The sequence below is a fragment of the Amblyraja radiata genome (assembly GCF_010909765.2).
Source record: "Amblyraja radiata isolate CabotCenter1 chromosome 43 unlocalized genomic scaffold, sAmbRad1.1.pri SUPER_43_unloc_1, whole genome shotgun sequence".
NCBI lineage: Eukaryota > Metazoa > Chordata > Chondrichthyes > Rajiformes > Rajidae > Amblyraja > Amblyraja radiata.
In genome coordinates, this window is record NW_022630089.1 from 1140184 (window position 1) to 1148286 (window position 8103).

The following is an 8103-nucleotide window of genomic DNA, read 5'->3' on the forward strand; positions in this document are numbered from 1 at the left end:
CTTCCCTGGTGGTCTAGTGGTTAGGATTCGGCGCTCTCACCGCCGCGGCCCGGGTTCGAATCCCGGTCAGTGAACGGCAGCTTTTGGATTTTCATGAATTTCTCTGGTGCAGAAATACGAGAATGCACATTTTGTTTAGATTAATTTAGTTTTAGTACCGAGATACACTGCAGAAACAGGCCCTTCGGCCTACCGAACTCATGCCGACCAGCGATCCCCACACATTAACACTATCCTACGCACACTAGGGACAATTTGCATTTATACCAAGCCAATTAACCTACAAACCGGTTCGTCTTTGGAGTGTGTGAGGTAACCAGCAAATATACTAGAGGAGTATCTTTGGTAACCAGAGCACCCGGAGAAAACTCACGCGGTCACGGGGAGAATGGTGTTGGTTCTGGGTTGGGATCAGTCTGGAAAAGATTGCAGCCTTTCCATGTTCTCCACAGATGCTGCCCGAGCCACCGAGTTACTTTGTGTCAATCTTTGGAACAAACCAGGATCTGCAGTTCCTTCCTATAACCATATAACCATATAACAATTACAGCACGGAAACAGGCCATCTCGGCCCTACAAGTCCGTGCCGAACAATTCTTTTCCCTTAGTCCCACCTGCCTGCACTCATACCATAACCCTCCATTCCCTTCTCATCCATATGCCTATCCAATTTATTTTTAAATGATACCAACGAATCTGCCTCCACCACTTCCACTGGAAGCTCATTCCACACCGCTACCACTCTCTGAGTAAAGAAGTTCCCCCTCATGTTACCCCTAAACTTCTGTTCCTTAATTCTGAAGTCATGTCCTCTTGTTTGAATCTTCCCTATTCTCAAAGGGAAAAGCTTGTCCACAGCAACTCTGTCTATCCCTCTCATCATTTTAAAGACCCCTATCAAGTACCCCCTTAACCTTCTGCGCTCCAGAGAATAAAAACCTAACTTATTCAACCTTTCTCTGTAACTTAATTGTTGAAACCCAGGCAACATTCTAATAAATCTCCTCTGTACTATCTCTATTTTGTTGACATCCTTCCTATAATTGGGCGACCAAAATTGTGCACCATACTCCAGATTTGGTCTCACCGATGCCTTGTACAATTTTAACATTACATCCCAGAATCTATATTCAATGCTCTGATTTAGAAAGGCTAGCATACCAAAAGCTTTCTTTACCACCCTATCTATATGAGATTCTACCTTCAAGGAACTATGCACGGTTATTCCCAGATCCCTCTGTTCAACTGCATTCTTCAATTCCCTACCATTTACCATGTATGTCCTATTTTGATTTGTCCTGCCAAGGTGTAGCACTTCACATTTATCAACATTAAACTCCATCTGCCATCTTTCAGCCCATTCTTCCAAATGGCCTAAATCACTCTGTAGACTTTGGAAATCCTCTTCATTATCCACAACACCCGCTATCTTGGTATCATCTGCATACTTACTAATCCAATTTACCACACCTTCATCCAGATCATTGATGTACATGACAAACAACAAAGGACCCAACACAGATCCCTGAGGCACCCCACTAGTCACCTGCCTCCAACCCGACAAACAGCCATCCACCATTACCCTCTGGCGTCTCCCATTCAGCCACTGTTGAATCCATCTTGCTACTCCTGCATTTATACCCAACAGTTGAACCTTCTTAACCAACCTTCCATGAGGAACCTTGTCAAAGGCCTTACTAAAGTCCATATAGACAACATCCACTGCTTTACCCTCGTCAATTTCCCTAGTAACCTCTTCAAAAAATTCAAGAAGATTAGTCAAACATGACCTTCCAGGCACAAATCCATGTCGACTGTTCCTAATCAGACCCTGTTTATCCAGATGCTTATATATATTATCTCTAAGTATCTTTTCCATTAATTCGCCCACCACTGATGTCAAACTAACAGGTCTATAATTGTTAGGTTTACTCTTAGAACCCTTTTTAAACAATGGAACAACATGCGCAGTACGCCAATCCTCGGGGACTATTCCCGTTTCTAATGACATTTGAAATATTTCTGTCATAGCCCCGGCTATTTCTACACTAACTTCCCTCAATGTCCTAGGGAATATCCTGTCAGGACCTGGAGACTTATCCACTTTTATATTTTTCAAAAGTGTCAGTACTTCTTTTACTTTGAAACTCATAGTATCCATAGCTACTCTACTAGTTTCCCTTACCTCACATAATTTAATATCCTTCTCCTTGGTGAATGCCGAAGAAAAGAAATTGTTCAATATCTCCCCCATCTCTTTTGGCTCTGCAGATAGCTGTCCACTCTGTCTCTCCAATGGACCAATTTTATCCCTCATTATCCTTTTGCTATTAATATAGCTGTAGAAACCCTTTGGATTTACTTACACCTTACTTGCCAAAGCAAACTCATGTCTTCTTTTAGCTTTTCTAATTTCTTTCTTAAGATTCTTTTTACATTCCTTATACTCCTCAAGCACCTGATTTACTTCATGCTGCCTATAATTATTGTAGATCTCCCTCTTTTTCCGAACAAGATGTCCAATTTCCCTTGAAAACCAGGGCTCTTTCCAATTTTTACTGTTTCCTTTCAACCGAACAGGAACATAAAGGTTCTGTACTCTTAAAATTTCCCCTTTATATGTCCTCCATTTCTCTTCTACATCCTTCCCATAAAACAAAATGTCCCAGTTCACTCCTTTTAAATCATTTCGCATTTCATCAAAGTTAGCCTTTCTCCAATCAAAAATCTCAACCCTAGGTCCAGTTCTGACCCTCTCCATAATTATATTGAAACTAATGGTATTGTGATCACTGGACCCGAAGTGCTCCCAACGCATACCTCCGCCACATGTCCCGTCTCATTTCCTAACAGGAGGTCCAGCACTGCCCCTCCTCTAGTGGGTACCTCTATGTATTGCTGCAAAAAACTATCCTGCACACATTTTACAAACTCCAACCCATCCAGCCCATTTACAGAATGTGTTTCCCAGTCTATGTGTGGAAAGTTGAAATCTCCCACAATCACTACCTTGTGCTTACTACTAATATCTGCTATCTCCTTACATATTTGCTCTTCCAATTCTCGATCCCCATTTGGCGGTCTATAATACACCCCTATAAGTGTTGCTACACCTTTCCCACTTCTCAGTTCCACCCAAATAGCCTCCCTAGATGAGCCCTCCAATCTATCCTGCCAAAGCACAGCTGTAATATCTTCCCTGACTAGCAATGCAACACCTCCACCTCTTGCCCCTCCAATTCTATCACACCTGAAGCTACGAAATCCTGGAATATTTAGTTTCCAATCACACCCCTCCTGCAACCATGTTTCACTGATTGCCACAACATCATACTTACAGGTGTCTATCCAGACTCTAAGCTCATCCACCTTTCTTACAATGCTCCTAGCATTAAAATATGCACATTTAAGAAACCCCCCGCCTCTTATTCTCTGTTTATTTCCTTTTTCTTCTTTCTCCTTTTGTGTCCGAGTGCTTCCCTTTTCTGCTTCCTGCCTCCCATTCTGTCTACTAGCTTTCTCTATTTGAGTCCCTCGCCCCAACCATTCTAGTTTAAAGGCTCCCCAGTAGCCTTTGCAAATTTCCCCGCCAGGATATGGGTCCCCCTCGGGTTCAAGTGCAACCCATCCTTTCTGTACAGGTCCCACCTTACCCAAAAGAAGTCCCAATGATCCAGAAACTTGAATCCCTGCCCTCTGCACCAGTATTTCAGCCACGCCTTTATCCTCCACCTCGCTCCATTCCTACTCTCATTGTCGCGTGGCACAGTTCGCGTGGCACAATCTTCCTATTACAAGAAACTGCAGATGCTGGTATGGCGGGCGAATCCACGGATGGCGAATCAAAGAGATCTTTATTGTTGAAGTAAAGAGAACAACACACACGCGAATGGAGAAAAATGACCCACAATACCTCAACACTGGTCAAGAAGGCTCACCAGTGTCTCTACTTCCTGAGGAGACTAAAGAATGTCCATCTGTCTCCTCAGATTCTGGTGAACTTCTACCGCTGCACCATCGAGAGCATCCTTACCAACTGTATCACAGTATGGTATGGCAACTGTTCTGTCTCCGACCGGAAAGCACTGCAGAGGGTGGTGAGAACTGCCCAACACATCGCCGGTTCCTCACTCCACTCCATTGAGTCTGTCCAGAGCAAGCGTTGTCTGCGGAGGGCGCGCAGCATCGTCAAGGACTGCTCTCACCCCAGCCACAGACTGTTTACCTTCCTCCCATCCGGGAGACGCTACAAGTCTCTCCGTTGCCGGACCAGCAGGTCCAGGAACAGCTTCTTCCCTGCGGCTGTTATATTACTTAACTCTGCACCTTGGTGATTGCCAGTCACCCCCCGGACACTCCTTCCCCCAGAAAAATTGCACTACTACTACTGTGTGTACGTATATATATTTATTGCTCACTATTCCATGTTAGTTCTTCTGGGGAGATGCTAACTGCATTTCGTTGGCTCTGTACTGTACACTGCACAATGACAATAAAGATTGAATCTGAATCTGAATCTGAATACTTATCCCAGGGCAGACCCCTAAACCCTGTGACCCTGCCCCCGACTGTCGAGGGTTCTCGTAGTAAGTAGCCTAACCACCAGGTGGCGCCACAGGACCCCCCCCCCCCCGAACCGGAGGCACGAAATCGAAAGGGTAGACGAACGAGGCATTGCCAACACTCATCCACCAACAGGGATTGGACCCAGAGGAAATCTGGGCCCAGCAACTGCTGGAAACGCCGGACACCATAAAGGTCCAGGTACAATGGCATGGGCCAAAGATGAGCGGGAACGTGCGAACGTCCGTATGGAGCTGCCGTTGACTGCGGTCAGCGAAGGCCCCTGCTTGCCAGAACGAGTGTCCATCCTCGACGGGAGTAAAACGCTAACCTCCGCGCCCGCATCAACAAGGAACCGTCGTCACTTGTACAGGGTCTTGGTGAGTATTTCGTACAGTTTTGGTCTCCTAATCTGAGGAAATACATTCTTGCCATAGAGGGAGTACAGAGAAGGTTCAGCAGACTGATTCCTGGGATGGCAGGACTTTCATATGAAGAAAGACTGGATAGACTCGGCTTGTACTCGCTATACTTTAGAAGATTGAGGAGGGATCTTATAGAAACTTAAGGGGTTGGACAGGCTAGATGCAGGAAGATTGTTCCCGATGTTGGGGAAGTCCAGAACAAGGGGTCACAGTTTAAGGATAAGGGGGAAATATTTTAGGACCGAGATGAGAAAAACATTTTTCACACAGAGAGTGGTGAGTCTCTGGAATTCTCTGCCACATAAGGTAGTTGGGGCCAGTTCATTGGCTATATTTAAGAGGGAGTTAGATGTGGCCCTTGTGGCTAAAGGGATCAGGTGGGTATGGAGAGAAGGCAGGTACAGGATACTGAGTTGGATGATCAGCCATGATCATATTGAATGGCGGTGCAGGCTCGAAGGGCCGAATGGCCTATTCCTGCACCTATTTTCTATGTTTCTGTGTTTCTATGTCCCGAGTGTCGATCCCAAGCATAGAGGCGACGATTCAGGCTGAACGCCACAGCGGCTACTGGTGGCCGGGCCCGGCATCTCCCGGATACGAGCAGGGCGAGCGGCACTGACGTGCTGCGGGACCCTAGCGCAGGTGGTAGTAACACCACGTCCCCCTTACCGGGGTCGTTCGGGTTCAGGCGGCGGCGCAGCTGAACTCCCGGTGGACGCAGGGCCTGGTTTCTGGGCCTTCGAAGGCATCCCCGATGCCCGATGATCGAGGCTTGCCACAGCTCCGCTAGCTGCAGGGAGTCTGCAAAATCCTCACCGGCGAGAAGCAGGCAGACGTCGTCCGGTATCTGTTCCAAGAAGTCGCGCTCGAAGAGCAGGCAGGGTGAGCATCTCGCTCATGGGCTCCGGCGGCTAGCGATCGTCGAGGCAGCCCACATGCATGAGCCGCGATGCGGGGTCCCGGCGGCTAAGCCCGAAGGTCCGCAAGAGCAGTGTTTTAAGGCTGACAAAAATACTGGAGAAACTCAGCTGGTGCAGCAGCATCTATGGAGCGAAGAAGATAGGCAACGTTTCGGGCCGAAATCCTTCTTCAGACTGAAGCAGACTGAAGCACTGCAGCAGTCTCCTGATCCAAAGTAAGCATGCAGGTACAGCAGGCAATGAAGAAAGCGAATGGCCTGTTGGTCTTTATAACTAGTGGAATCGAATATAGGAGCGAAGAGGCCCTTCTGCAGTTGTACAGAGCCCTAGTGAGACCACACCTGGAGTATTGTGTGCAGTTTTGGTCCCCTAATTTGAGGAAGGACATTCTTGCTATCGAGGGAGTGCAGCGTAGGTTTACAAGGTTAATTCCCGGGATGGCCGGACTGAGAGAATAGAGCGGCTGGGATTGTATACTCTGGAGTTTAGAAGGATGAGAGGGCATCTCATTGAAACATATAAGATTGTTAAGGGCTTGGACAGACTAGAGGCAGGAAACATGTTCCCGATGTTGGGGGAGTCCAGAACCAGGGGCCACACAGTTTAAGAATAAGGAGTAAGCCATTTAGAACGGAGACGAGGAAACACTTTTTCTCACAGAGAGTGGCGAGTCTGTGGAATTCTCTGCCTCAGGTTCTCTGGATGCTTTCAAGAGAGAGCTAGATAGGGCTCTTAAAGATAGCGGAGTCAGGGGATATGGGGCGAAAGCAGGAACGGGATATTGATGGGGATGATCAGCCATGAATGCTGGCTCGAAGGGCCAAATGGTCTATTCCTGCACCTGTTGTTTATTGTCTATTGTCAAAGCCACATGGTAGTCCGGGTGCCATCGTCCCTGATGCGTCGAACGTGGACCTGGGCCGCGGCTTGTTGGAAACATACCTGGGGCTGCGATGTCCAGAACATGGGCAGCTTCAGGGAGACAGCGTTCCGCTGGGATGGATTGTCAGCGACCTCGGGCTGTTGAGGTTGGTCGTTGGCTGCAAATATCATTGAAATCCAAAATGACCGTTTTGGATAGTCGGGGTCACCAATATGGTGGACGAATAAGCAAGCCAATGTACGAGATCTTTATTGTTGAAGTAAAGAGAACAACACGCACGCGAATAGGGGAAGGCTGACCGGGGGCTCAATGCTTATACTAGGGCACACCCCTAAACCCCGTGACAACTCCTTCCCGTCATTTGTTTAAGAAGGAACTGCAGATGCTGTAAAATCGAAGGTAGACGAAAATGCTGGAGAAACTCAGCGGGTGAGGCAGCATCGATGGAGCGAAGGAAATAGGCAACGATTCGAGTCGAAACCCTTCTTCAGACTCAGACACGGACCCTATCCCCGACTGCCGGGGGTTCGCATAGTAAGTGGCCTAACCGCCGGGTGGCGCGATACTGGTTTACTAATATAGACAGAAAGTGCACCTATCCATGTTGTCCAGAGATGCTGCCTGTGTTTTATCTTTCTCTTAGATACACTGTTGTTTGAGTTGGGAGAGCAGACGTAGGCAGAATATTGCAGCTGTAATCTTAGCAGAGCCCCATATTGTTGAGTTAGGGACGAGGAGACATTTGTTCAGCTACTATGTGTTGTAGGTGTGGAAAGCGGTGAGAATGAGTGTGAGTAATTGCAAGAGGCAGTAGTACAATGTCTGCCTCAGTGGCAGTTTCCCTGGTGGTCTAGTGGTTAGGATTCGGCGCTCTCACCGCCGCGGCCCGGGTTCGATTCCCGGTCAGGGAAAGGCAGCTTTTGGTCCCACTGCTTTGCTGCCCTTCACACAAGGAATCTCTCTGGGGCAGGAACACGGAACTGCAGATGAAATGTGTAGGAAGGAACTGCAGATGCTGCTTTAAACCAAAGTTAGACACAAAAAGCTGGAGTAACTCAGCGGGTCAGGCAGCATGCAGATGCTTTGGTTTAGTTTAGAGATACAGCGCGAAAACAGGACCTTCGGCCCACTGAGTCCGCGCCGACCGGTGATCCCTGCAAATTAACACTATCCTACACATACTAGGGACAATTTACAATTACCAGCAGTTAATGACCTACGAACCTACAAACCTGTACGTCTTTGGAGTGTGGGAGGAAACCGGAGATCCTCTGTGAGTCCACAAACCGTGAGTGACTGAACTGTGAGT

The 8103-nt window shown here is 47.6% G+C and overlaps 2 non-coding genes across 2 annotated transcripts; both read left to right on the forward strand.

The window, feature by feature from the left end:
• Nucleotides 1-2: 2 nt before the first annotated feature.
• Nucleotides 3-74, forward strand: trnae-cuc. Its single transcript has one exon. It is a non-coding gene; the product is annotated as a tRNA-Glu (tRNA).
• A 7559-nt stretch (nt 75-7633) lies between these two features.
• trnae-cuc lies at nt 7634-7705 on the forward strand. The gene has a single exon. It is a non-coding gene; the product is annotated as a tRNA-Glu (tRNA).
• The last annotated feature ends 398 nt before the right edge of the window (nt 7706-8103 follow it).